We start from the raw sequence: 5,714 nt of genomic DNA, 5'->3' as shown, positions 1-5,714 counted from the left end.
CTTTTCCATGTGAAGTTTAGAATTGTTCTTTTGAGTTCTGCAAAAAACTGTGTTGGTATTTTTATAGGGATTGCAATGAGTCTGTAAATTGCTTTTGGAATGATGGCCATTTTTACTATGTTAATTGTACTGATTCACAATTTGGGATATCTTTCCATCTTCTGGCATTTTCTTCAATTTCTTTCTTTAGAGTCTTGAAGTTATTGTCATATATGTCATTTACTTGCTTGGTCATATTATTTGTTGAAATTAGGCTGTAGTTTCCTTAATTTATTTTTCAGCCTTTTTGTGCTTTTTATACAGGAGGGCTACTGAATTTTTGCATTAATCTTGAACCCAGCTACTTTGCTGAAGCTCTTTATCAGCTGTAGGCGTTCTCTGGTAGAATTTTTAGGTCAGTTTTGTATACTATCATACCATCTACAAAAAGCTCTACTTACTTTGACTTCTTCCTTCCCAATTTGTATCTCCTGTCTTTTTGCTCTACTTAGAACTTAAAGTAGTATACTGAAGAGATATGCAAAGAATGAGCAGTCTTTTCTTCTCTTGTATTTTAGTGGAATTGCTTTGAGTTTCTCACCATTTAGTTGATTTAGGCTATTGGCTTGCTGAATATACCCTTTATTATGTTTAGGTATTTGCCATGTATCCCAATATCTCCAATATTTTCATCATGAAGGGGTGTTTTTTTCTTTTCCACAGGCCTTTTCTGGGTTTAATGAGACCAAGTAACATATAAATGTAGACCTATTCAAATTACACCTGAGTTCTCAATGGATCCTATATAGGCCAAAAGTGCTTCAACAGATGTGTAACAGACACTAAGAGACCACAAATGCAAGCCTAGACTACTATACACAGCAAAACTTTCTATCACAAATGATTGAGAAGATAAGGCACTTCATGATAAAACCAAATTTAGCAATATATACCTATAACTCCAGCCCTATACAAGGCATTCTAATAAACTGTCACCTAAAGAGGTTAGCTACATTTGAGAAAACACAGGGAAGAAATAATCCTAGACCAGCATATCCATAAGGAAAGCACACATAGACACGTACAAACACACAAATACAGCCAGCAGCACCACCACCAGCTCTACTACCACCACCACCAAAACCAGCAAAATAACAGGAAACAACAAACACTGACATTCATCTCTTTCAACATCAATGGTTTCCCCCAATAAAAAGAAACAGCATAACAAAATGGATGGGAAAACAGGGTCCATGTTTTTGCTGCATCAAACAAACATACCTCAACATTAATGATAAATATTGCCTTGGTATAAAGGGTTGGAAAATATATTGCAAGAAAATGGACATGAGAAGCAAGCTGGTGTAGCCATTTTAATATCTAACAAAAGAGACTGAAAACAAAGCTATTCAGAAGAGATAGGGAAGAACACTATATACTGATCAAAAGGAAAAATCCACCAAGAGGGCATGGTAATTCTTAACATGTATGCACCAAGTACAGGGGTATCCATGTTTGTTAAAGAAATACTACTACAGTTTAAATAACATATGGACACACATGCACTGATCAAGGGACACTTAAATACATAAATCTTGCTAAAAGTTAGGTCATCCAAACAAAAATTAAATAGAGACATGCTGGAAATAACTGATGTTATAAATCAAATGGACCTAAGAGATATTTACAGTACATTTCACCCAAACACTCCTCACGAAACTTTATCTAATATTGACCTCATACTTGGTCCCAAAGCAAGTTTCAAGTGGTATAAGAATATTGAAATAATACCCTGCATCCTATCTGACCACCATGGATTAAAGCTGGATATCAACATAACAACAGCAATAGTAACAACAGAAAGATTATAAACTAGTGGAAACTTAACAACTCCACTGAATGGAAAATGGGTCAAGATAGAAATTAGGAAAGAAAGGAAATACATTTGAGAATTGAAAAGAAATGTGTGTATACACAACATACCCAACTTATGAGACATAATGAAAGCTGTTTAAAGATGAAAGTTCATAATACTAACATGTTACAAAATTAACATGATTAAAATTAACAAAATTAACTTAAGAGCACACTTGAAAGCTCTAGAACAAAAGGAAGAAAATCACATGAAATGGAATAGACAGCAAGACATAATCAAACTGAGTTCTGAAATCACTAAAAAGAAACTACCACCACCACCAAAAAGCCCAGAAAGACAGGAAGAATCAACAAAACAAAGAGATATTTCTTTGAGAAAAATCAATAAGATTGTCAAACCCTTATCTGACTTCACTAAAATCAGAAAAAGAATATCCAGTTTAACAAAATTAGAAATATAAAGAAGGACATAAAATTAGACACTGAGGAAATCCAGAAAATCATGACATACTTAAACAGGAAACAACCTAGGAACCTGCAACAGAGGGCCTCTGAAAGCCTCTGCCGTGCAGACTATCAAAGCAGATGCTGAGCCTGATGGCCAACTCTTGGGCAGAGTGAATGGAATTTTATATAAGAAGTGGGAAATAATAATAGCTGGAGAGGACAGGAACTCCACAAGCAGAGCAACAGAACAAGAAAATTTGAACACAGGGAACTTCCCAGAGACTCATACTCCAACCAAGGACTATTCGTGGAGATAACCTAGAACCCCTGCACAGATGTAGCCCATGGCAGTTCAGTGTCCAAGTGGGTTACATAGTAATGGGAAGAGGGACTGCCTCTGACATAATCTGATTGGCCTGCTCTTTGATCACCTCCCCCTGAGGGGGGAGCAGCCTTACCAGGCCACAGTAGAGGACAATGCAGCCAATTTTGATGAGAACTGATAGACTAAGATCAGAAAGGAGAGGAGAACCTCCCCTATCAGTGGACTTGGGGAGTGGCATGCATGCAGAAAGGGGAGGGAGGGTGGGATCGGGAGGGGAGGAGGGTGGGGCTTATGGGGGGATACAAAATGAATAAAGTGTAATTAATAAAAAAACTTCAGTTTTGTTTATATGGTAGATTCTATTTATTGCGTTTGTGTTTTTAAATTTAATTTTAAATTTTTCATTCAATTTATATCCAGATCTTAGTCTCATCCCTTGTCTCCTCCTAATCCCATTTTCCCTCTCTCTTCCCTCCATCCCCCTCTCCTAGTCCTGAGAAAGGGGGAGCACTCCTCCCCTACCAAGAGACCCCAGCCTATCAAGTCTTATCAAGACTGCCTGCATCCCCTTCTTCTGTGGCCTGGCAAGCCCTCCACCTCAGTCCCACACACACACACACCAGGGCGAAGTGAGCAAACAGCAGATTACAGAGTTCATGTCAGAGACAGCCCCTGCTCCCCTTATGAGGGAACCCACATGGAGACTGTGCTGCCTATTACTTACATCTGAGCAGGGGGCCTAGTGCCTCTTCATGCATGGTCCTTGGATGGTGCATAAGTCTGTGCAAGCCCCCTGGGCCAAGATTTGTTGGCTCTGTTGTTCTTCTCATGGAGCTCCTGTCCCCTCTGGGTCCAATAGTAGTTCTAACTTCTCATTTGAATGGGAAATGTGGTGTTTGGTCAAGTAATTAAAGAACTAGTGTCAAATATGCTTGAAAACGTAGAGGTGAATGGTGAAACACCTGCTGAACTGTGTACAATTGCAGAATGAAGAGAACTGAGAGAAAGTGATGATTAGGTAATATTCCCCAAAGATTTCCCCAAGAATGAAGATATAGATTTAAAAGATGTACATAAAATTTTATTAATAGTGGAAGACTTAAAAAAATTGAAAATACATTTTTCAATTCTCAGAATTAGAGATGTCTATTAAAAGTATGTGAAGGTTTTAAGGTACATGGATAACAGAAAGGCTGTGATTGAGAAAGCAGATGCAAGCAGACTGCAACCTATAGTCTTAAGTTGTGTGCCCAATATTGGTGCTTGTAAATTGAGATATCAGATTGGCAGGGAGCAATTGACAGTAGTTTGGAGGCACTTGAAATAGACCCATCAAGTACCAAAGAACTATACTGTAAATGCAAGGATGGCAAGGACTAAAAGAATACAATCAGTCATTGGCTGATCTTAAGAAGATGCAACAGAGATAGCTATCCCAGGAGTAAACCCCAGGATATAAAGCTATCCAGGCAGAAATGCTTATAGTCAAACAAATGATAAAGGCACAGAAAGATAAAGACAAGGCAGTGTAGGCAAAAATGTTTGTTTCAATAAGGATTCATCTTTGCTTGAATATTATAAGTTGATTATACAAAGGATAATGTAAGTTACTGCCTGATCCTTCATGCTTCCACTGATTCTTTGTGATTATTGTTTACATAGAAGGGCTGGATAGGTTTCTTTTTAAAAGTTGTTATGAAATACAAAACACAAACAAAATAGAATGAGTTGGGCAATGTTCCTCTTGTATCTATTTTGTGACATAGTTTGAGGAGTATTTGCAGTGACTCTTTGAATATCTGGTACAAGTTTGTGCTAAAACCGTCTAGAGCTGGGATTGTTTTTTGGCTTGGAGACTTAGCATATTTGCTTTCACAATATCACACAGAAGTCCTAAATCGTTATAATTCTTTCCTTGATTCTCGTGTTTTTTTAATTTTAAATTATTTGTTCAATTAATGAATTTATTTATTACAGTTTATTCATTTTGTATCCTGTCTGTAACTCCCTCCCTTGTCTCATCACAGTCCCACCCACCATCCACTTTTTTGCCCTTTTTGCCCCTCCCCTAGTCCACTGAGTTGGGTGGACTTCCTCACCTTCTGTCTGACCCTAACCTGTCAGATCTCATCAGAACTGCAAGCATCATCTTCCTCTGTGGCTCTGCAAGACTGCACCCTCCAGGGAGAGGTGATCAAAGAGCCAGCCACTGAGTCGATGTCAGAGACAGCCCCTGCTCCCCTTACTCGAATACCCACTTGGAAACTGAAGAGCCTATGTGCTTCATCTGAACAGGGGGTATAGGTCCTGTCCATGAATAGTCCTTGGTTAGAGTATCGGTCTGCAGGGTCCCCTGGGCCCAGGTTTTTTGGCTCTTTTGGTCTCATTGTGGAGCTTCTGTCCCCTCAAGATCTCTCTATCTCCCCTATTTTCCATAAGATCCCCTGCACTCTGCACAAAGTTTGGCTATGAGTCTTGGCATCTGCTTCAATATCCTGCTGGGTAGTGTCTTTTAGATGCCCACCTGTGGAAGGTTCCTGCCTGTTCTCTGTTTTCTACTTTTATCCTGTTTTCCCTTCTAAATGAGGGTTAAGCCGATTCCCAAGGGTCCTCCTTGTCGTTAAGCTTCTTTAGAAAATACAGATTTTAGTGTTACTTCTATGTTGTATGGCTACTATCCACTTATAAGTGAGTATATACCATATGTATCTTCCTGCTTCTGGGTTACCTCACTCAGAATGATCTTTTCTCGTTCCATCCATTTGCCTGCAGATTTCACGGTTTCCTTGGTTTTAATTGCTGAGTAGTATTCCATAGTGTAAATGTACTACAACTTCTCTTTCCATTCTTCAGTTGAGGGACATCTAGGTTGTTCCCAGATTACAGCTATTACAACTAAAGCTGCTATGAACATAGTTGAGCAAATGCCCTTGTAGTATGTCTAAGCATCTTTGGGGTACATGCCCAGGAGTTGTATAGCTGGATCTTGAGGTAGCACTATTTCTACCTCAATTTACTGAGAAAGCACCAGGTTGATTTCCAAAGTGGTTGTACAAGTTTACATTCCCACCAGCAATGGAGGAGGGTT

General features: G+C 38.9%; 1 pseudogene; it reads left to right on the top strand.

The window, feature by feature from the left end:
• Positions 1-3,454: 3,454 nt before the first annotated feature.
• On the top strand, positions 3,455-4,212 carry LOC129678085 (peptidyl-prolyl cis-trans isomerase D-like; annotated as a pseudogene).
• The last annotated feature ends 1,502 nt before the right edge of the window (positions 4,213-5,714 follow it).

Source organism: Psammomys obesus, unplaced genomic scaffold (assembly GCF_907164565.1).
Source record: "Psammomys obesus unplaced genomic scaffold, mPsaObe1.curated_primary_1811, whole genome shotgun sequence".
NCBI lineage: Eukaryota > Metazoa > Chordata > Mammalia > Rodentia > Muridae > Psammomys > Psammomys obesus.
The sequence above is the reverse complement of the archived record's forward strand: the minus strand, read 5'-3'. Positions and strand labels throughout refer to the sequence as shown.